This window comes from Euprymna scolopes, chromosome 30 (genome assembly GCF_053919585.1).
Source record: "Euprymna scolopes isolate OS-2025 chromosome 30, ASM5391958v1, whole genome shotgun sequence".
Lineage (NCBI taxonomy): Eukaryota > Metazoa > Mollusca > Cephalopoda > Sepiida > Sepiolidae > Euprymna > Euprymna scolopes.
In genome coordinates, this window is record NC_136511.1 from 12,904,320 (window position 1) to 12,930,294 (window position 25,975).

Sequence of the window (25,975 nt, forward strand, 5' to 3'; positions counted from 1 at the left end):
AAGAATTCAATAGAATCGCAAAGAAATACCAACTGTATAAAGAACTGTATTGTTGGTAACATGCAACTCTCTCTTTTATTAAAATTAAATTGATGTTGAACATGTACGTTTACGTCTCCAGAGCTGCATCACACTTATTCTTGTACGCTGGTTTAATTTTCTCTTATTCTGTTGTGCAGGGTGAAGGAAATAAATACGCTTTTTTGTCGATACTTTATCTTCTTCTTCTTCTATCTTCTATATAAATAAAATGAACTCATTTTTTCCCGTCTGATTTTGACATTCATAGGATTAAAAATCAAGATATTTCATGCAAATATAATATGCACAAACGGCAGAACAATATCTGAGGTGTGTTATAGGCTTATTATTTCTCAAATTCCTCAATAATCTTAGATTTCTATAATTTTTCTGCTGAGAAGTCACGGCCAAAATCGGTTAAGATCAATGGAAGTGGTAAAATATTTTCTCTCTCAAAAATTCCTCCTCCCCCTGCCACCACTTAACACCGTTTGGGGATCGTTCACAAGGAACAGTTGAGAAGAGAACACCGGTTTGGCTTCGTAGTTCTTTCATGTGAAGTTATTTAAAATCACTAAACTAAGCTGCAGTGCTCTGTGGCGTAGTGGATAGCGTGCTGGACAATTCACATTATATTTTCACGTTCGCGCCGACCTACCGTAGTCGTTTTTTTTTTTTTGTTTTTTTTTTTTTCCTAAACAACTGGAATGGACTTTTCTTGGTGGCCGAACTGTTAACGTTGCAGATGTTTTTTTTGTTTGTTTTATTCACACTTTATTTTCCTACTTTTACTCATGACTCCGGGTTTGATCCTTCCTACTTACCTACCATAACATTTTTTAAAACTCCCCCCCCCCCGTCCCGGAAACAAACACTCGGGCAACGCCGGGTACCCCCGCTAGTAGATAATAAGATTGAGAATTTAAACACGCTGTTCCATATAAATTATTTTAAAAATGTAATTTCTTAAGGACACAAATTTCGCGATTTACAATAAACAAAGTATATTTATTATTGAGGCTGACCCATATTTTCTTGAAGATACTAATTAAGCAGCTGCTAGAAAAAGGACTTGTCCTGCCTTGACAGAGTTCAAAATAGACTTCGTAGCCTCGTAGGAGATGTCCTTTTCTCTTCCTTGCAACCTCTATCTCACAGAAGAGATGTTGCGAGTTTGTCTCTGATGTATCGTTATTTTCATGGAAAGTGTTCGACTGAGCTTCAATCTATGGTCCCCCCTCTCAAAACTTTCACAAGAAACACTCGTCTAGCTGTAAACACTATCAATAATTCCCCCCACTCTTTATCTGTGCCTAAACCTAAACGTAGATTCCATGAACAAAGCTTTTTTATTAGAACTGCACGCCTGTGGAATTGTCTTCCGTTTTCCTGCTTTCCGGCTGACTACAATATGGTTGTCTTCAAGTCTAACGTAAATAAGTTCTTGATGAGCCGTTCCATATAAGTTATCAAATTTAACAAATTTTCATTACTAATGATTATTATATTGTCCAATTTCTACTGTACACTCTTTAACCCTTATCCTTGAGTGGCCTCTTGGCCTTGATAATGAGTTGATACCTATGAAGAAAAAAAGAAAAAGTCCAATGTGAACAAGTTCTAATTGAATCGTCCCCCTAAGTAATCCAAGTTTCAAAATTCCCACTGTTTACTATGCTAAAATCACAATGACTAATGTATACCTATTAACCCTTATCCTCGAGTGGCCTCTGGGCCTTGATAAGTGGTGACACCCTTGTAAAAAAAAAAAAAAGTATAGGATGTAAAGAGCTAACATTTGGATATAGCATTCTACAATATGTATTGATTAGGCATGCAAAATTCCAGATTTTGTAATAGTTTTTGTGATATATGATTTTTTCTTTTCCACTTGCACGTGGCACCCTTTCGAAAATAGATAAATAGATAAATAATAAAAAATAAGAACGTTACTTGTTATCGTGTCAAAAGAAGGAAAAAATCCTGCTTGCGTGATTATGTGTCTTTTTAAAAACATTTACATAACCTTTTTATTTATATATCTGTTTAAGCTTTTTTTTGTCAGTGTACTAGAAGGAATTCAGTTGATTACAACCCTTTCTGCATTTTCTTTACATTACAATAGTACAACCCGTAATCCGACGGCGAAATACTGTACAGTTCAATACTGTTAAACTGAAATGAAGCTGTTCTGCTTGAAAAGGGCGCCATTTTCTTCTTATTCATATTTATATCGATTCTTTGCTTTAAAAAAACTAAAGTAATTACGTGTTTACTCTTTTAATATCCCATTTTGCTGTTTCGGATTATTTTACTAAAGTAAGTAAAGCTTCATTATTTTTCAAAACTGTTTTTGTTTCTTTGTTTTTCGATATTTTGTCGATATTATTTAGTAAGAGTGTTTAGCAGAAAAGCCAACAAATGACTACCTGAAAAAATAAATATACAAGAAATAAATGTTTCCATAGTCAATAAAAGTCCAGTTCATGTTTTTTTTTGTTTCGAAATAGTTTTTGATGCTCTTTACTTGAAATATATTAAAACGAAATTTGAGGCGATAACTACTTAAATGATTTTTTATATAAACTACACATGCCATAATCGAATATTCTTCAAACACAAAATAATGGAAAACATTAAAATATATTGATAAATATTACTTACGTTGTCGGAACTCTCTTAAATTGTTAACACAGAACAGTCAGGTGCCCCTCCTTCAAATTGAAAATGGGGCTCTCCATTTCAAAGTCGCTGCCATTTTGATTTTTTTAAAACCGGTTCATGAATTAAAAAAAAAAATGTTACAAACTACATAAAAATACAAACCAATGAACTTTTCTACCATAAAAGTAACTTTTGTTGACTATGGTAACATTTATTTCTTGTATATTTATATTATTATATATATAACACTTTCTCTTTGTAAGGAAAAATCATTTTGTTGGTTATAAAAAAATATATTTTCGCGAAAATTATCTTTACTTTCATCATATTTTGCTTAGGGTAAACTTTTTGAGTATCAAAACCTATCTCTTTACAACCCCCTCCTTTTCATAACCTATCATACTTTCATCAATTACAGTCCATTTTCTGTAGGCTGTTTTTGAACCCAGTCAACGACGGGTACTTCTGCTAGTATATATATAAAAGAAAAAGTGTGAGAGTGGGGGGGAAGAGATATGGGAAGTACCCTGTATATCAAATTTCGTTATTTAAGTTATTAAGTTAGATCCATGTCCAAGGAACCTATATCTAAAATTTCAAGTGTTTAGACTCCAAATTGTCGGAGGAGTTTGGTAGAGTTCTCAAAGGTTAAATCGTTGAACTTTGACCCCCTTAACAGCCAAATTTCTGGCCGAAAACCGATCACATCGATTTTCCCAAATCTCAGTACCCTGTAGATTAAATTTCAAGTCTGTAGACTGAAAATTGACAGAGTAATTGCGAAGGAACATTTACACAGACAGACAGACAAACACACAGACACACAGACACGTTCACTTTTATAGATATATAGATAAATATATATGAAGGGAGAAAGAGAGTGAAAGAGAGAAAGAGAGAGGGAAAGATGGGGGAAGGCAAGGGAAGACTGTTAAAAATGGCGGGAAACTAAACAATGCATTCTAGAAAATGTGTCAGTGTCATGATTCAATAATTTATTATTAGACATTTGATCTGTTTGCAACTTGTTGCACAAGCAAAACTCGAATCCATTCTTCCGTGAAAAGGGAGGGGAGGGATATAAGTGAAAAAGCTTAGTCAATAATTGTTGTTGTCTGCTTGTAAGTCACCATAACCTTAATTTTCTATAAAAACTCAATTTAGGTCAGATTAATTCCTCCCTGCATGAATTAGCGGTTGGACGATCTCATTTTTAAAAAAGAATGTGAAAGGTGATAACGTACGATTTTCCTACACGAAAGAGATACAGTCTATATACAGATATAATCTGATTAATGATTTATTACATTTTCACTGGCCATTGGAACATCTCATTTCGGAAAATGAGGGTGAAAGGTGATAACGTCCGTTTTTTGCCATATAAATGCTCAATATTAGCATAAACATTTTCTTAGTGTGTTTTTTTTACATGAAACTCAACACTTATCAAAGCCCGAAGGCCACTCGAGGATTAGGGTTACTGAGTGTACTGTAGTCAATGAAACAACCAGTATGTTTATAGTTAGTGGGGGAAATAGGGTAGAAATGGATTATTTGTGGGGGTGGGGACTCAACAAGAACTTGTTTACATTGGACTTTGAAAGGTGATAATGTATGGGTTTTTTTTTTTTTTGCTGTACAAATGGTCAATATGGAATAAACATTTTGTTAGTGTTTCCCAACCTTTCAGGGTTGTGAAATTAAATTCAATAAATTTGTCAAAATAAAAAAGAAAAAGAGAACATGCTTGAGTTGGCATGTAGAGAAAGATGCGTGGGGACAAAATTGGATACAGTTGCCGCCTCCACCTACACTGCAACCACCACCACCACCACTGTCCAATTTCACCTTGAATTGCTGCATCATTTGCCACATGTTTACTATTACAGGGTGACACAATAAATTTGTCGCCCTAAAGAAAACAACACAACAGCTTTATTTTAAAACTTTTATTGAAAAAAATCAATTCAGATAACTTGATTATGTAGCAGAACTGACATCTATTCAATGTAGCCGCCTTTAGCCTCAATCACTGCCTAGATACAGATTCGGAAATGGGAGCATGCTTTTTCCACAAGTGCCAGCAGGAGCTTGGCGAATACTCGACAAATACTCAACAAATACTCGGCAAATACTCAGCGATCAGGCTAGATTTGGTGTTGTGGAAAGCCATGTTCCTATTTACAATGCCTCCCCACGGGACAGAGTTAGACACCAGGGTCGTTTTTTAACGTGGAGAAAAGGTACAAAAATAAAAAATTGTCTCAGTCGTGAAGGATTTCTCCTCCGCTGACAGAGAACAAGAAATTGAAGTGCAGCATCTGAAGAACAGATAAGCCATGTTGGTGATATTCTCGACGTACCAAACGAAGTAATCCAGTGGGTTCAGATCGGGGGAAGAGGTTGCCCAGTAAGAGAAAGGTACAAAGTCGTAGCACTCCTTCTGAAGCCAAGCCTGGGTCTCTTTGGACTTGTGGGCCGACACTGAGTCCTTCTGCCACACCCAAGATCTACCAGTGGCCACCTGATTGCATCAGGGGATCACCGCACTCTTTAACACATCCAGGTACAATTTGGTGTTGACTTTCAAGCCGACTTTGAAGATATGAGGTGGCATAATGTGGCCCTCACTTAAAACAACACCAAAGACCATAACCGTGGCCAGAAATTTCGATGAGCTGTGCCCTCAAATATTGAAATATTCGGATTTACATTTTGAAGGTGCTGTCAATGGTCCTGTTTTCATAACTTGGATCAGTAGAGAGCATGAGTTGTACAGTGGCGCATCTCTAATCTCACTCGTTGAACATTGCGTCACTTTCAGACATGATAGAACACTCCTATCGCTCTTGGGATTTGCACACAACTGGCCAACTAGTAGATGGTTTGCAACAAAAAAAAAAGAAAACCATTTTTCATCAAGCGGAAATTGAATCATGTTGCCTTTTCTAGAGCGTCAATTTTATCGTTCAACCCTGTATATAAAAGTAACTTCTTCTGTCTGTCATTCCTTATGGACTCGAAAACGGTTGGGTCGATGTTTATGAAATTTCACACAAAGGTACTTTATGTGCCTGGCAGTGTTCTTCGATAGATTTTGTGTCAGAATATCTTCTATAGTATCGAAAATTCAAATAATCCGAGGAAAGAAAGAAGAAGCAGTTTTGACCAAAATTAACACCTTACACAGCCTAACATCACAAGTGCATTTGAGAAGTTTTATTATAACACATCCAAAAATATAAAATTAACAGTAGGTTCTTTGATATTACCGGGAAGTGTTCGAAATGAATGTTTTGTTTGAAGTACAATTGAAGCATGATTCTTGGTTTTTGTATTTTAAACTTTAATTCAAGCCATTATATATAAAAAAAGGCAGGTGCTCGTCTGAACTCCAATCTCTGCCCCCCCCCTCGCCAAGCCTTCACGAAAAACACCCGTCTAGCTGAATCCAATGTGAAAAATTTCCCCCACTCTTTATCTGTGCCTAAATCAAAATGTAGATTCCGTGAACAAAGCTTCTTTCTTAGAACTGCACGCCTGTGGAACTCTGTTCCGTCTGCCTGCTTCCCACCTGACTACAACTTGGATGTCTTCAAGTCCAACGTTAACAAATTCCTAATGAACCGCCCTCTTAAGTAAACCCTTCATTAAATCTCCACACTAACGTACTGTACTTGCAATAACCCTTATCCCTGAGTGGCTTCCAGGCCTTGATAAGTGGTGACCACCGTGTAAAAAAAAAAAATCAACAGTAGCTTCTCTACAGTGCAATAAAGACTACAATGTAATATAAACTAAGTCACTACGAGAGGCATGTGAGCTTCCTACCGGTGCACTGCAATGGGTTCCCAACTAGAGCAGGCAATCAATTGATTTGATTGAAAAATGGGCGATTTCACCGATTTTTATGACAATAAAAAAATATGGGAGAGTGAAAAATTCTTTGATCATCATTCAATCCCAGGCAACGTCGGATCACCCTGCTATTTTATTATATTTCCTAGAAATCTATTCCTAGGTCCAGAGATAATGTCTTATCTTTGGTGCATTCCCTGCAACCTCTTCCTGCCACTCACTATATCTGACACACTGTACTCCCACCACCTTACATTATTACTGCAATTTAATAGTTTATACTAACAATCAATTTTCTCAAAAAATGCAGGCGAAAAAGCAAACTAAATACGGTGAGATTTTAAAGTTTTCTACAATTAAAGCTAATTTTTAATTATAAATAAGCTTTAATCTACTTTATTGGTTCAACATGAATAGCTTTACCGCAAGGTAAATACCAGGTTGACAAACTGGCCCAGTCTAATCAAAGTGTAGTATCTGTTCCGACAGATACTGCATGCAAAGACCAGCTATGACTAGCAAAGACCATATGTGGGGGTAACCCCACATATCTGAACTTGGTCAATGTAGGGATCACCCTACGACCACAGTTACTATCCGGCTCCCATTTCCCACCTCTCGGGAGCTGGATCCCCCTTTCCCTCCCCCCTCCCTCTCTCTCCACATTAAAAAACGGCCTTGTGCCTAATTTGCTCAGTGGGGAAGCAAATAAATAAACAGTCTATCCTTCTCTTGAGGGTAGATAGGACTCTCTTAGGCCATAGTAGACACCTCATCTAGTGATGACGTCACGATAAAAAAAATACCCTTGATAGACCTGGTGAAGCATCAAGTATTCAGCTACCGACAAGATTTGAATTACACTACAAACTTGTGTAGTGAGTTCAATCTCAGCTGCGGTCACGCTGGATGGATGGATGAATCGCTCAAAATACTCCCACCACCTTACATTGTTACTGCAATTTAATAGTTTATACTAACAATCAATTTTCTCAAAAAATGCAGGCGAAAAAGCAAACTAAATACGGTGAGATTTTAAAGTTTTCTACAATTAAAGCTAATTTTTAATTATAAATAAGCTTTAATCTACTTTATTGGTTCAACATGAATAGCTTAAAAAAAACATTTTCTATTTGCGACGGACATATACATCATCATCATCATCATCATCACTTTAATGCCCATTTTACATATTCGTATGTGTTGGACGGCTTCAAGAAAACTGACTCACAAACTAATTTATCTCTGACCGGGTCTTTTTTTTTTATCCTTCTTCCTATCAAGTCTATCTTAATCACTTCCTCCCATGCTTAGCCTTCTTCTGTGAACAGCCCTTGCTACCTCAACTGTTCTGCATCTACTAACCTATTAACTCTCATCCATTCTTTAAATCTAACCATACAATCAGAGCTTACTCTTTTACTGTCCATATTAGATCATCCTCTGAAATCATCGGCACTAAGCCTTACTAAATTCTCGATTCCATACTAAATTCCAGATTCCGATACAATTACTGATTCCATACTAAATTCCGGATTTCAATACAATTCCCGATTCCATACTAAATTCCAGATTCCGATACAATTACTGATTCCATACTAAATTCCAGATTCCGATACAATTACTGATTCCATACTAAATTCCAGATTTCAATACAATTCCCGATTCCGTGCTAAATTCCAGATTCCGATACAATTACTGATTCCATACTAAATTCCGGATTTCAATACAATTCCCGATTCCATACTAAATTCCAGATTCCGATACAATTACTGATTCCATACTAAATTCCTGATTTCAATACAATTCCCAATTCCATACTAAATTCCAGATTCCGATACAATTACTGATTCCATACTAAATTCCGGATTTCAATACAATTCCCGATTCCATACTAAATTCCAGATTCCGATACAATTACTTATTCCATACTAAATTCCGGATTTCAATACAATTCCCGATTCCGTACTAAATTACAGATTCCGATACAATTACTGATTCCGTACTAAATTCCTGATTCCGATACAATTCCCGATTCCAATAAAATTCCAGATTCCGTACTAAATTCCCGATTCCGATACAAAATTACCGATTCCCTACTAAATTCCCGATTCCGATACAATTACTGATTCCATACTAAATTCCCGATTACAATACAATTCCTAATTCCATATTGAATTGCCGCTTCCGATAGAATAAATACCCGATTCCAATACAATTCCCGATTGCATACTAAGTTCCAGATTCCGATACAATTACTGATTGCATACTAAATTCCCGATTCCAATACAATTCCCAATTTCGTACTAAAATTCCGATTCCGATACAATTACTGATTCCGTACTAAATTTCCTATTCCAATACAATTCCCAATTCCATAACAAAATTCCCCATTGCAATACAATTCCCGCTTCCGCACTAAATTCCCGATTCCGATACAATAACTGATTCCGTACTAAATTCCAGATTCCAGTACAATTCTCGTTTCCGTACTAAATTCCCAATTTCAAGAGAATTACCGATTCCGTACTAAATTCCCGATTTCAATAGAATTCCTGATTCCGTACTAAATTCCATATTCAGATACAATTACAGATTCTGTACTAAATTACCGAAACCGAGACAATCACCGATTCCGTACTAAATTCCCGATTCTGGTACAATTCCTTATTCCGTACTAAATTCTCGATTCTTATACAATAACTGATTCCGTACTAAATTCCCGATTCCGATACAATTCCTGATTCCGTATTAAATTCCCAATTCTGATACAATTCCCGATTCCGTACTAAATTCCTGATTCCATACTAAATTCCCGATCCCGATACAATTACTGATTCCATACTGAATTCCCGATCCCGATACAATTACTGATTCCATACCGAATTTCTGATTCCGATACAATTCCCGATTGCATACTAAACTCCTGATTCCGATACAATTACTGATTGCATACTAAATTCCCGATTCCAATACAATTCCCGATTCCGATTCAATTACTGATTCCATACTAAATTCCCAATTCCAATAACAATTCCCAATTCGGTAGAACTTTCCCGATTCCGATACAATTACTGATTCCGTACTAAAATCCTGATCCCGATACAAATACTGATTCCGTATGAAATTTTCTATCCCAATACAAATCCTGATTCCATACTAAATTCCCCATTCCGATACAATTACCGCTTCCGTACTAAATTCCCGATTCCGATACAATAACTGGATCCGTACTAAATTCTAGATTCAAATACAATTCCCGATTCCGTACTAAATTCCCGAATCCATACTAAATTGCCGATTTCAATAGAATTCCGATTCCGTACTAAATTCCAGATTCAGATACAATTACAGATTCCGTACTAAATTCCTATTTCCGATACAATTACTGATTCTGTACTAAATTCCCGATACCGATACAATCCCCGATTCCGTACTAAATTCACGATTCTTATACAATTCCTGATACTGTACTAAATTCCCGATTCCGATAAAATTACTTATTCCGTACTAAATTCACGATTCCGATCCAAATCCCGATTCCGTACTAAATTCCTGATTCCAGTACAATTCCGGATTCCTTGTAAATTCCTGATTCCAATACAATTACTGATTCTGTACTAAATTCTCGATTCGGATACAATTCTCGATTCCGTACTAAAATCCCGATTCTTATAAAATTCCAGATTGCATACAAAAGTCCCAATTCCGATACAATTACTGATTTTGTACTAAATTCCTGATTTCGATACTATTACTGAGTCCATATTAAATTCTCGATTCTGATAGAATTCCCGATTCCGATAAAATTCCCGATTCCGTACTAAATTCCCGATTCTGATAGATTTCCCGATTCCGATACAATTCCCAGTTCCGTACTAAATTCCCGATTCTTATACAATTCCCGATTCCATACTAAACTCCCGATTCCGATACAATGACTGATTCCGTACTAAATTCCTGATTATGATACAATTACTGATTCTGTACCAAATTCCCGATTCCAGTACAATTCCGGATTCCTTCCTAATTTCCTGATTCCGATACAATTACTGATTCTGTATTAAATTCCCGATTCCGATACAATTACTGATTCTGTACTAAATTCTCGATCCTGATACAATTACTGATTCCATAGTAAATTGCCGATTCCGATATAATAACTGATTCCGTACTAAATTCCTGATTACGATACAATTACTGATTCTGTACTGAATTCACAGTTACGATACAAATTCCGATTCCGTACTAAGTTCACAATCCCGATACAATTACTGTGTCCGTACTAAATTCCCGATTCCAGTACAATTCCGGATTCCTTGCTAAATTCCCGATTCCGATACTATTACTGATTCCGTACTAAATTCCAGATTCCAATACAATTACTAATTCCGTAGTAAATTCCCGATTCCAGTACAATTCCAAATTCCGTACTAAATTCCTGATTCCGATAGAATTCCCTATTCCGTACTAAAGTCCCGATTCCAATACAATTACTGATTCTGTACTAAATTCCCGATTCCAATACAATTACTGATTCTGTACTAAATTCCCGATTCCGATAAAATTCCTGATTCCGTACTAAATTCCCGATTCCAATACAATTCCCAACTCTGTACTAAATTCTCGATTCCGATAGAATCCCCGATTCCGTACTAAATTCCCGATTCTTATAAAATTTCCGATTGCATACAAAACTCCCGATTCCGATACAATTCCAGATTTCGATACAATTACTGATTTTATACTAAATTCCCGATTCAGATAGAATTCCCAATTCCGATACAATTCCCGATTCCGTACTAAATTTCCGTTTCTTATACAATTCTCGATTCCATACTAAATTCCCGATTCCGATACAATGACTGATTCCATACTAAATTCCTGATTACGATACAATTACTGATTCTGTACTAAATTCATGATTCCGATACAATTACTGATTCCGTACTAAATTCCGATTCCGTACTAAATTCCGGATCCCGATACAATTACTGATTCCGTAGTAAATTCCCGATTCCAGTACAATTCCGGATTCCTTGCTAAATTCCCAATTCCGATACAATTACTGATTCCGTACTAAATTCCCGATTCCAATACAATTCCAGCTTCCGTACTAAAGTCCCGATGCCGATACAATTACTGATTCCATACTAAATTCCTGATTCCGTACTAAATTCCTGATTCCGTATTAAATTCCCAATTCTGATACAATTTCCAATTCCGTACTAAATTCCTGATTCCGTACTAAATTCCCGATCCCAATACAATTACTGATTTCATACTGAATATCCGATCCCGATACAATTACTAGTTCCGTACTAAATTCCCGATTCCAATACAATTCCTGATTCCATACTAAATTGCCGTTTCCGATAGAATTCCCAATTTCGTTCTAAATTCTCGATTCCGATACAATTCCCGATTCCCTACTAAATTCCCGATTCTTATACAATTCCCGCTTCCATACTAAATTCCGGATTCCGATACAATTACTGATTCCGTACTAAATTCCCGATTCTTATACAATTCCCGATTCCATACTAAATTCCCGATTCCAATACAATTCCCAATTCCGTACTAAATTCCTGATTCTGTACTAAATTCCTGATTCCGATACAATTACTGATTCCATAATAAATTCCCGATTCTGATACAATTCTCGATTCTGTACTAAATTCCCGATTTCAATACAATTACTGATTCCGTACTAAATTACCAATTCGATACAATTTCCAATATAATTACTGATTTTGTACTAAATTTCTTATTTTGATACAATTACTGATTTCAATTCCAACTCTATAAATCTCTTTATATTTAACTGGTTATTTTTTCCCCTAATTACCATAAAAAAACATCTTTAATGTGCATAAATTTTCTGAAACATAAAAACACTTGTGAGGGTGGGGGTTAGCGTGGGGGTGATTTATAGGTTTTAGTTTTACTGGATGTTGTAATCAAATTAAATATCTTTTAAGATGATGATTGATTATTGATATTATTTGGATTATTCAGACTACTGTTCTCATCTAGAGTGTTATTTTCACAACATTTTGTGACCTGTGTATTTTATTGAACACTAAACTCTTTCAAAATTCATGTGTTGGTTCATTCAATTAGAAGTTACACACCCTGTTTTAAATTACACTCAAAATACAATTACGAATTACTTAGGATTTCTATTTAGTCATGGCTGACTGGACGAGAGTATGCTACCCCTGGGAAATATGCTCAGTGTGAAATCCCATGCAGATTCTCGAGATCGACAGGAAAATTCTCGAGTTCGATAAAATACACCTGGAGAAGAGTAATATAGTTGTTATAGCCAAGAAACGCTGTTAACTTAAATTTCCTCATTTCAGTTTACATTTTGGAATCGGCCGTGTTTTTGTTGAGATAAGTGTTTTCAATTTTAATCATACTTTTTATTTTTAGATTCAAATATTAATAACTCCATTTTATTTCAGTATTTAATTTATGTAATTTTCGGAAGAACCCCCCGCATACGCTTTTCTTTTATATCGTAAATTTCTTATAACGTGACTAGCTAAAGTTCAGAATAAAATCACGCTTTCTTTTAACGGTTAATTTAAAAAAAAAAAATCTTTTTGAACGCTGTTAACTTAAATTTCCTCATTTCAGTTTACATTTTGGAATCGGCCGTGTTTTTGTTGAGATAAGTGTTTTCAATTTTAATCATACTTTTTATTTTTAGATTCAAATATTAATAACTCCATTTTATTTCAGTATTTAATTTATGTATTTCTGTTTTATTAAATGCTAGCTTTTTTTCTCATCCATAAATGTTTATTTATCTACCAAGTTGATTGCAAAAATAGATTACGAATTTGTACTCATTCTTAGTTCGTGAGAGGGGAATCTATCACCATACTTTCCCTTAAACACGTCCGTTGGACTTTTATTAAGTACAATACTTAATAGTTTTTTTTTTGTTTTTTTTTTTTAATGGAGAGTAGAAAACGCATTGTGGATGCGTTATCGGCAGCTCCTGTTACTCTCGCTTCTTCTTATTTGTCCCTCAGTCCTCATTTTTTAATGAGTGATTTTTCTGACAAAGGGAGAAGAAAAAGCTGTTTTCTAGGTTGGCAGTATTTTTCGCGAACAGTTGGCAGAGATGGCGGAAATTTTCTGTTTCTATGTCTATCCTTGTAGCCATGTCACTAGTAAGGGTGCTGGAGGTAAACGTTTTGTCTGGGCTGACGTTATCCGCCTGATAGTCAGGGACCCGAACCTTGGATTAACCACCAAGGAGGCTGTCCTATCAGCAGGTGCAAAGTACTGGAGCTGCTGTATTGCCATTTGGTGAATGGATTCTGGACCATGCAGTAGCTTCTGGTGGGGCCTCTCGATGCCATACTAGTGGGTAATTGTTACGGCTTTACCTTTTCATTAGCTACAAATAAAAAAAAATTAAAAAAATTTCTTCGTTTCTTTTTCTCTCTTAGTTTCCCCTCTCTGTCCTGCTCTAAGTAAATCTGACGACCTAGTCCACAAATTCAAAAAATTCATCATGACAAGTTTCAAGAAAAAATACACGATTAAACCCGGTTCTCCAACTTCCAACGTAGACCCCTACTACCATGTCTCCTTCTCCAACATCAGGGGTCTACATTCTAACCTTCCAGAGGTTGAAACCCAATTACAGGAGACTAAACCAGACCTTTTATTTTTAAGTGAAACTGGTATTGGACAGGCTATTTCCCTAGAAGAGTTCGCAATTAAAGGATACTCTAACTTAACTTCTAAATCTGACCCCCAAGATCGCCATGGGCATGGAATTTGTGCCTATATTAGGGATAACTTTCCATGTGGTAGGGACATCTCCAGGGAAGATCCTAACTTACCCTATATGTGCTTCCGGGTTGCTTTAGCTCACATTACGGCATTTGTAGTTACTCTCTATCGCCCCCATAACAGCGGAGTTAATATCTTTTAAAGCATATCTAAGAAAATTGACCAAGTCTTATCTGCTTATCCTTCAGCTAACATTCACGTATGTGGTGACTTCAATGTTCACAACGTCGAATGGTTGACCCACTCAAACAAGACCGATGATGAGGGAAGGTTCTGTCATGATTTCTCCATTGCCTATGACCTCACTCAGATTGTTCAGGAACCCACCCGTGTGCCCGACAATGATGGCCAGTATGCGAGCCTACTAGACCTTTTTCTCACAACTTGCCCTGGACTATGTTCAGTTTCTGTTCTGTCGCCTCTTTGCTCTTCCGACCACTCTGTTGTATCAATTAAGATAAAAATGAAATGTAATAAGTCCCCAGACGTACCTCTCCATCGTACAGTATATCGATACACTAAGGCTGACTGGGATAGCTTCCGTACATTTATATCTGATCTACCTCTGCATTCCATGTTTAAAAAGAATGTGTCCTCTATAGTAATAGACCTGACGGAATGGTTAATTGTAGGTATTGACCGTTTCATACCCTCGAAAAAGTTTCAGCAAAAACCTAACAGCCAGCCATGGTTCTCTCCAGAATGTGCTGCTGCCATTGCGCACAGAAATCACTTTTTCCACTGTTTCCAACGTAATAGATGTATGAAAACTAAAGCCGCTTTCAGGACTGCCAGCAACCATTGTAAGAAAGTAATAAAGAATGCAAGAGAGTTGTATGCTCAATCTGTTAAGTCCAAAGTAGCTGAGCAGCGGCTTGGTTCCCACCAGTTTTGGCAAATAGCAAACAGAATCCTGAACAGAAGCGTGTGCTCCATCCCAACTATTATCAATGGACCTGAGGTAATCTCGTCAGCATCAGACAAAGCCAAACTCCTTGTCAAGAACTTTGCAGCTAATTCTACCCTTTGCGATCAAGGCTGCCAACCCCCAATATTTCCTCCTGTATCAGAAAACATGCTATGTGATATACATATATCTGTACGTGATGTTGGCAAGCTAATCAAAAACCTTGATTCCAGTAAAGCAACTGGCCCTGACGGTATTCCAATTATAGTACTCAAAAAACTTCAACCTGAACTAGCGCCCATACTTACAAAACTGTTTAAACGTTGTCTTAAGGAGAATAGTTTCCCATCTCCCTGGAAAATTTCATCAGTATGCCCTGTATTTAAGAATTCAGGTGATCGCTCATCACCCTCTCAGTACAGGCCAATAAGTCTCCTGTGCGTCATGAGTAAGTTGCTGGAATCTGTGTTAAATACAGAAGTAATCAACCATCTCAACAAAAATAACCTTCTTAGTGACACTCAATATGGTTTCTGTTCTGCTAGATCTACAGCAGATGTGCTAACAGTTATATCTCATAGGATTAGCAAATCTCTCGACGGAGGCAACCTTTCTAGGGCAATTGCTCTTGGCATATCAAAGGCCTTTGATAGGGTATGGCATAAAGGTTTACTTCATAAGATCTCTAGCTATGGTATTGCTGGAAATGTCTTCTCAATTATTAAATCATTTCTTTCTGACAGGTTCATAAGAGTAGTAGTTGAGGGGCAAAAATCAGAAGCTCACAGTATTAATGCCGGTGTCCCTCAGGGGTCCATCCTGGGCCCAACTCTTTTCCTGATCTACATTAATGATCTTCCAAATCACATCCTTACATCATTTGTAGACATCTATGCTGACGACACTACCATTTATGGTAGCACATCTAAGACAGTAACGGACCAAGTTCTCTCCAATTCTCTCTCCTCTGATCTTGAGCACGTAGTACAATGGGGTAAAGAATGGCTGGTTACTTTTAATGCATCTAAAACCAAGCTTCTCTCTTTACATCATCAACATTCTGATCCACATCTGACATCAATTGAAATGAATGGCTCTCATCTTCAGGAGGCCTCAAGTTTTGACAAACTTCTTGGCTTGACCATTACTCCTGATCTTAAATGGAACACGTACATCAAATCTGTTGCCAAGGCCGCTGGAAAAATGGTGGGATCTTTCTATCAATCCGGTAGATATCTCACTGCTGATGCTATTCTCTATCTATATAAGAGCCAGGTACGTCCAAGGATGGAATACTGTTGCCACATCTGGGCAGGAGCTGCTAGAAAGGACTTGGCCTGCCTTGATAGAGTTCAAAATAGACTTCGTAGCCTCGTAGGAGATGTCCTTTTCTCTTCCTTGCAACCTTTATCTCACAGAAGAGATGTTGCGAGTTTGTCTCTGATGTATCGTTATTTTCATGGAAAGTGTTCGAATGAGCTTCAATCTATGGTCCCCCCTCGCCAAACTTTCACAAGAAACACTCGTCTAGCTGTAAACACTATCAATAATTCCCCCCACTCTTTATCTGTGCCTAAACCTAAACGTAGATTCCATGAACAAAGCTTTTTTATTAGAACTGCACGCCTGTGGAATTTTCTTCCGTTTTCCTGCTTTCCGGCTGACTACAATATGGTTGTCTTCAAGTCTAACGTAAATAAGTTCTTGATGAGCCGTTCCATATAAGTTATCAACTTTACCAAATTTTCATTACTAATGATTACTATAATGTCCAATTTCTACTGTACACTCTTTAACCCTTATCCTTGAGTGGCCTCTTGGCCTTGATAATGTGGTGATGCCTATGTAAAAAAAAAAAAAAAAAAAGAAACAGAAGAAAAAACAACTCGTTTTTCAGTTTTAAGCAAAAACCTTTATATCTGGTATTTCCAACAAGACAATTTTTTTCTAAATAATCAAACAGTTAATTTCTCCTTCTCTGGCCTGACTTTCACGAAAGACACTCGTCTAGCTGAAACTACTATCCATAATTTCCCCCACTTTTAATCTGTGCTTGAACGAAAACGTAGATTCCATGAACAAAGCTTCTTTCTTAGAATTGCACGCCCGTGAAACTTGGTTCCGTTTTCCTGCTTTCCCACTGACTACAATATGGTTGCTATCAAGTCCAAGGTAAACAAATTCTTGCTGAACCATCCCCCTTAAGTAATCCAATTTACCCAATTCCCACTACTAACGATTACTACAACATTTTCCCCTTGACTATTGTACACTCATTAACCCTTATCCTCTAGTGGCTTCCAGGCCTTGATAAGTGGTGATTCCTTTGTGTAAAAAAAAAGAAAAGAGAGAAAAGAAAATCGTTTTTCAGTTCTAAACAAAAGCTTTTCTAACAATGCAATTTTTTTTTTTTTTTAGCTATTTAAACAGCTCATTTTTCCTTCTCCAGCCATGCGTGACTTCTTGTCTCTGCTCTGACGCATCTTGAATGCAACTTAAATATGTGCTTTTCTGCACACTGATCACGCCTCGAACACAACTCCTCGAAAACACCACATCTCCGAACACCTGCTACGCTACACACTCTTCTTTGAACGCTTGTGTCCTTTTTATCTACGCTGTGACGTCACATTACACACTGGTCCTTTACATATGACTAGCGTTGTCCGGGTGTTAAGAGGTGTGTGTTGAGCAAAAAAAAAAAAAAAGTTCTAGTGGGCAGGTAGGCTCGAACCCGTGACGCAAAGGCGGAAAAGAAAGTAGAGGATTGTGTAAGGGTGTTGGTTGAGCAAAAAAAAAAGGGGGGGGAGTAGTAAGCAGGTTCGAACCTGTAACGTGCCAGTGGAAAAAAAAGTGACACAAAAAAAACAGTCTTACCTATATGCCTACCATGGTTGTGACGTCATGGGCGGTCGAAATAACGCCTTTTATGCGACGTCGTGGATGCGAGGGTTGAATGATTTTCAAAAGATGTCAGCAAAAAAAGCGACCCTCCCTGTAGAAAATTGCCTAGTTGAGGATGAATGAATTAATGTTTTGGGCCAATTTTTCGATATTTATCACCCGAAGGGTTGAGCTTCAAAATGATACCAATCTCGTGAAAATCCGTCGCTTCTGTCGAAAGTTTTAGGCAGACATGCATACATAAATACACACATACATACATACATACATTTAAACAGACAGGTGAGATTTATATCATAAACTACTGCTACTGCTGCTAACCCAGCGTCAGCAACTCTGTTACAGAAGGTCGAAGGTTACATCGACTGAAACGTTGTGAAAATAAAACTCAAGATGAGAACTAGTTTAATGAATCATAAATAAAATGAAAAAGTATCTCTATGAGAACATATCGTGATTAATCGATATTAATCAATACTAGCAAAACCCATGGAAATTCCACGGTAGTTAAAAACATCATCACATAAGCAAACAACAGAATGTCCTTCAATAGAATAAACAGTCTAATATTAGTTCTGATCAGACTGTGAATTAAAAAATAAATACTTTTGTAGCCAAATATGGAGAACTGCTTGAGATATATTATTTTTTTTTTTTTACACAGTGATCACCACTTATCAAGGCCCAGAAGCCACTCAGGGATAAGGGTTATTGCAAGTACATTACGTTAGTGTGGAGATTTGATGAAGTGTTTACTTAAGGGGGCGGTTCATTAGGAATTTGTTAACATTGGACTTGAAGACATCCAAGTTGTAGTCCGGTGGGAAGCAGGCAGACGGAACAGAGTTCCACAGGCGTGCAGTTCTAAGAAAGAAGCTTTGTTCATGGAATCCGCGTTTTGATTTAGGCACAGATATAGAGTGGGGGAAATTTTTCACAGTGGATTCAGCTAGACGGGTGTTTTTCGTGAAAGATTGGCGAGGGGGGACCAGAGATTGGAGTTCAGATGAGCACCTGCCATGGAAATAATGATAAAACAAGGATAGGCTCGCAACGTCTCTTCTGTGGGAGAGAGGTTGCAAGGTAGAGAAAAGGGCATCCCCCACTAAGCCACGAAGTCTATTTTGTACTCTGTCAAGGCAGGATAGGCTGTTTTTAGCAGCTCCTGCCCAGATATGGCAACAGTATTCCATCCTTGGACGTACTTGGCTTTTATATAGATAGAGAATTGCATCAGTAGTGAGATATCTTCTGGAGCGGTAGAAGGATCCCACCATCTTTCCAGCGACCATGGCAACAGACTTGATGTATGTGACAAGAAATAGAACTATAGTATGACATTACTTTTTTCTAGATATTATAATTTCAGCAAAGTGACTTGTAAATCATTTAGAAATAATTATGTTGCAAACTTTTTCTTGATAATCTGATAATTTGGCATGTAAGATTTGTTAGAAACATGTTACACGTCAAGTTTTACAATTTTTACAAGAAAATGGAATGAATCAGTAAGGAGTGTAAATGGTGGGATTCTGTGAAAGAAAAAAAAGTGTAGGATGTTGGAAGATGACAACACTTGTAATAGTAGTGCTGGCAGTTGCAGTGAAAATAAAATTAATACACCTTTCTTAAAAAATATTCATACATTTTCTTGTAATAGTAGTGCTGGCAGTTGCAGTGAAAATAAAATTAATACACCTTTCTTAAAAAATATTCATACATTTTCTTGTAATAGTAGTGCTGGCAGTTGCAGTGAAAATAAAGACAGAGTTGGTGGCGGTTGCGGTGGTGGTGGAAATTGTGGTGGCAGTTGCAGTGGTTGTGACTGAGGTGGTAGCGCTGGTGGTAGTTGCAGTGGAGATGGAGGTGGTTATGTAGGCAGCAGTGGTGATAGTAGTAGTAGTAGTAGTAGTAGTGGTGGTGGTAGAAATGGTTGTGGCAGTAGTCGTATAGGTAGTGGTGGTTGTTGCAGTGAAAATGGAGGCGGTGGTGGTAGCGTGTTGGCAGCAGTGGTGGCAGTTGCTATAGTCGTGGTGGTGGTGGTGGTGGTGGTAATTGTGGCAGCAGTGACCGTGGCAGTAGTGGTGGCATTTGCAATAGAGATATAGGTGGTAGTGGTGTTTGTGACAGCAGTGTCGATGGCAGTAGTGGTGGCAGTTGCAGTTGGCGGGGGATGGTGGTGGCGGTGGTGGTTTGCATTGACCACACACTCACTGGCAATAACTAACTACTGGTGCCAGCAATGGTGATAGTGGTGGTAGTGGTGATGGCTGCAATGTAATGGTGATACTTTTAGCGGGAATTTTTATAATTAATTAGACTACCCGTGACCCGTTGAGTCAGTATGTTATATTAGCTATGGAATTAATGTATGAGCGTGACACTTGTGATGTAAAGAAAATGGTTTTTGTGACATAACAGAAACATTTCTATGAAAGTATATTAAAATAAAAAAAAGAATATAGATGGATTTCTATGAGTCGTTCTGTTTATAATTGCTTATTTAAAAAAAAAAAACTTACAGCCATTGAATTATAAGTGGTTCGCCATACTTATAGGTAAATGTGCACTGAACAGATATCATAATACTTAAAGTTAAATTCAAATTTTGATATATCTTTTTTAAATGAAATTGTTAGTTGAAACTACAGAATAGTCAAAAACACTCTCTCCATGTTAAGAATGGCTTTTTCAAAAGAAAATGAAAATAAAATGTAACTATTTTTCATTTATTTTAAACAAACATTCATGACCCATTGGGTCAAATATTTAATTTATATGTTAATAATAAGGTCAATAAAACTAATTAAGACAATGCGGAATTGAACAATGCAAAAACAAGCAGAAAGTATTAACAATTGTTTATTTGGATAATTTAAACACGGAAAAAAAACCAATTGGGATGCTGAAAACGTACACAGTAAAACAATATGTTTTATTGTCGCTGATTATTTATTTGTAAAGCAAATTTAAAAAAATATATTTTCGGGGTTATTTATTTGTGTTGGTAGTGTAGAAGAAAATATATGAATGTTTTTAAGAAAGGTGTATTAAAAATGGATAATAAAGTAAAATAAAAAGAAGGTAGTGGGTAAATCGCTGTTGCAAAAATGCTCTTATGGTTGTCAACGGATTAAAGTAGATTTATTTATAAGAAAATTGCGTTAAAATAGCTTAAATGTAATACGGAAATGAACGATGTAAAAAAAAAAAAGCAGAAAGTATTAACAAGTGTTTATTTGGATAATTTCACCGCAAAAAAAAAAAATGGGACGCTGAAAGCCTACACAGTAAAACAATACGTTTTATTTTCGGGTTGATTATATATTTGTAACGCAAATTTAAAAAAACATATTTTGGGGTTATTTATGTATGTTAGTAGGGTAGAAGAAAATGTATGAATGTTTTTTTTTTTAAAGTGTATTAAAAAAGGGAGAATAAATTAAAAAAAAAAAGAAAGGCGGTGGGGTAGGTGTATCAGAATTTTGGGGGAATTTTTTACACCCCTAACACGAAACTGCGAATAAAATATAAAAAAAAAATCGTAATTTCTCTTATTAAAGCGGGTTGTTTATTTTCTTTATGGAATATACTTCCAAAATAAACTAATAAAGTTGTTTAAAAAAATAATAGAAATATTATTTTTATTATTTATAAAACAGTGTTTACAAAGTACAGGCTCGGAGGACGCACGCCTTCAATGACGCCATTTTTTTTTTACGCAATGAAATCAATTGAAATTTACAAGTTAAATTTTTCTCAATGTTTAAACTTTAAAAATCTATCAAAATTTTTCTAATGGTTCAATTTTTATGATATTTTCAGGATCAATATACAATTTTATGCTCTTTCCATTAAACCAAATTTAATATTTTAGACAAACGTTTTTTTTTTGTGAAATTCACGCTCCCATTTTGAAATGTCTATTAAAATTTATATAATTAATTTACTCACCAAAGTTTTATATATCACAAATTGAAGATAAAAGATCAATAAATAAAATATTCTAATTTAAAACAAAAAAAAAGAATTTTTTTTTTTTTAGAAATTTACCTGTAAAGTTCAAATTTTAAAACTTTGTTATTTTAAAAACCAGGTTGATTTTCTCGTTTCTTTTCTTTTGTGTGTGTGTGTGTGTGTGTGTGTGTGTGTGGAAGCTTCTTTTATGTTTACATAATTCACTTAATATTGGCTGATGACAACATTTTTTCGTATTTTATCCAATGTTTTTTTTTTTTTCGATATTAAAAAGAAAAATTTCCAGGCGCTAAATAAGAATGTAGACATAGATTCGAAAAAGTTGTCAAAAAACAAATATATAACAAATAAATGTTATCAAAGGCAAGATAAGTTACTTTTCTACCAAAGTGGATATATTTTTTCGTGTTTTTATTCAATGTAACATGTTTATTCAGCTCGAAAACCATAGTGTTTACCGATGTATTGGAACATTCAAGATGGCGTCTTATTCCCTCTTTAACACGGTAAGTGTGGGAAAAGATGTTATAAATAAAAAACCGGATAAAATACTGTTAAAAACTCGCTCAATATATGTTACCGTGACATAGGTTGACATATATTCGGCGGGGTTTTAATAGTATTTTGTATAGTTTTTTATTTATAACACCTTTTTCAATACTTACGGTGTTAAAGAGGGTGTGAGACGCCATCTTGAATTTTCGAATACATCGGTAAACACTGTATGTTTTTCGAGCTGAATTAATATGTTACATTGAATAAAAACACAAAAAATGTATCCAGTTTGGCAGAAAAGTAAATTATCTTGCCTTTGATAACATTTATTTGTTATATATTTGTTTTTTGACAACTTTTTCGAATCTATGTGTACAGTAATACAACCCCAGAATTTCAATATATTAAATCAAGAATTCGTGTATTTCTTTAAAAGATTAAAAACAAATGGAAAAGTTGTTGATCCATGGAGCTGTGAGTGGTCAAAATCCATGAATGAAATGTGTGTATTTTGTATGTACGGTAGCACCTTATCGTCGATAGCTTGTTAAGAGAACATTCTACCCAGTTAAAGTGGAAATGAAATGTTGAATGTAATGTACGAAGGGAAAGAATCGAGGCTTACCCACTGTTGCAAAGTACGAGCGCGAGTCAAGTCACGACGTTACGTTCACGCAAACAAAACCTGTCGTTGAAATAAGATCATTTGCTTTATATATATATATATATATATATATATATATATATATATATATATATATATATATATATATATATATATATATATATGGGTTTGTATTACTGTACACATAGATTCGAAAAAGTTGTCAAAAAACAAATATATAACAAATAAATGTTATCAAAGGCAAGATAAGTTACTTTTCTACCAAACTGGATATATTTTTCGTGTTTTTATTCAATGTAACATGTTTATTCAGCTCGAAAAATATAGTGTTTACCGATGTATTCGAAAATTCAAGATGGCGTCGCACACCCTCTTTAACACCGTAAGTTTGGAAAAAGGTATTATAAATAAAAAACTATACAAAATACTATTAAAAACCCGCCGAATATATGTCAACCTATGTCACGGTAACATATATTGAGCGAGTTTTTAACAGTATTTTATCCGGTTTTTTATTTATAACATCTTTTCCCACACTTACCGTGTTAAAGAGAGAATCAGACGCCATCTTGAATGTTCCAATACATCGGTAAACACTGTATGGTTTTCGAGCTGAATAAACATGTTGCATTGAATAAAAACACGAAAAATATACCCAGTTTGGTAGAAAAGTAACTTATCTTGCCTTTGATAACATTTATTTGTTATATATTTGTTTTTTGACAGCTTTTTCGAATCTATGTGTACAGTAATACAAACCCATATATATATATATATATATATATATATATATATCTATATTTTTATAAAGTAATAGGGTTCGTGTGTTTCTGTCTGTGTGTACAGCTCTCCATCATCAACGAAATATAAAGGAGATAAGAGGGTAGATCTCTCCTGGTAGAGAAACATCAGAACCCATTTTAGGATGTTTCTGTTATAGGAGACATAAGAATCTTTGCCTAATTTCTTTATATACTATTCTACAAACCACCCCCATATCGAATGACTTATGCTCATTTGCATATCACATTATATTAAATCTCTTTAACTAATTACCTCGACCTTATTACATATTGGAAATATTCTAATCATTCTAACTGTACTATTTACAAAATCTATTTAACATTTAATCTATCTATCTATATATCACATTATATTAAATCTCTTTAACTAATTACCTCGACCTATATATCTATTAAAACAGAGATGTGTGTGCCACAGACGATTTCTGATTGGTTAATCCAATAATCACATCTCCTAAAAAACAATCGTTTCTACGCTCTTACCTTTACCATAAAATATTATGGCTTTATTTATTGTCCATCTTGGAAGGATTTAATTTTTTAATAACTTGTTATTTACAAATTAAAAAAATACGAACCTATTATACGAAACTAAACTACACGAAACGCGCACACACGCACACACACACGTTCACTACCGTCACGTTGTTATGGCAACCAAACCCGCTGACTTTTGGCCTTTTGGTCAAGATCAAAGTGTAGTATCTGTTCTTCAGATGCTGCACTTCATTTTCTTGTTCTCTTTCGTTAGAGGAGAAATCCTTCACGACTGAGACAATTTTTATTTTTGTACCTTTTCTCCACGTTAAAAAACGACCCTGGTGTCTAACTCTGTCGCGTGGGGAGGCATAGTAAATAGGTACATAAACAGTAAACACACACAGTAAATGTGATTTTCTTAAATTCATTTCGGGTTTGTATTACTGTACACATAGATTCGAATAAGTTGCCAAAAAACAAATATATAACAAATAAATGTTATCAAAGGCAAGATAAATTACTTTTCTACCAAACTGGATATATTTTTCGTGTTTTTATTCAATTTAACATGTTTATTCAGCTCGAAAAGCATACAGTGTTTACCGATGTATTGGAAAATTCAAGATGGCGGCCGATTCTCTCTTTAACACGGTAAGTTTGGAAAAAGGTGTAATAAATAAAAAACCGGTTAAAATACTGTTAAAAACTCGCTCAATATATGTTACCGTGACATAGGTTGACATATATTCGGCGGGTTTTTAATAGTATTTTGTATAGTTTTTTATTTATAACACCTTTTCCCAAACTTACGGTGTTAAAGAATGTGTGAGACGCCATCTTGAATTTTCCAACACATCGGTAAACACTGTATTCTTTTCGAGCTGAATAAACATGTTAAATTGAATAAAAACACGAAAAATATATCCAGTTTTTATCGGTTTTTTACCTTCTCTGCAGAAGTACAAAAAAAAAACAAAAAAAAACGGAAGGTACTTTTACAGAATGTTAAACTAACCCTAACCGATGTTTTATGTTTAGTTTAGGAAAAGTCAGAAGAAACAAAAGTCATTATTGCATGAAATATACGTATTTAGTTGAAGTATTGTTTATGTCAATTCTTTCGAAGAAATTTAGCAAGAATACCTGTAAACCAGGAAATCGGTAAAATGTCATCATGGATGAATACTTGTCTATTATAATTTCTACCCTTGACAAAAACTTAGCCATAACAAAAGAGATTTATTGTTCAGATTGTTTTTGAGATTGATTTCTAAAAAGATATTTTATAAATAAAATCGACTTTAAAATTAAAGACTTAAATTACAATAATTGAATTTAAACATTCTTATTTCAATATTTGGCACATAACACCTGCAAAAATGATCACAATGTCAGGATTCCATTTTATTTCAGAATCAATGG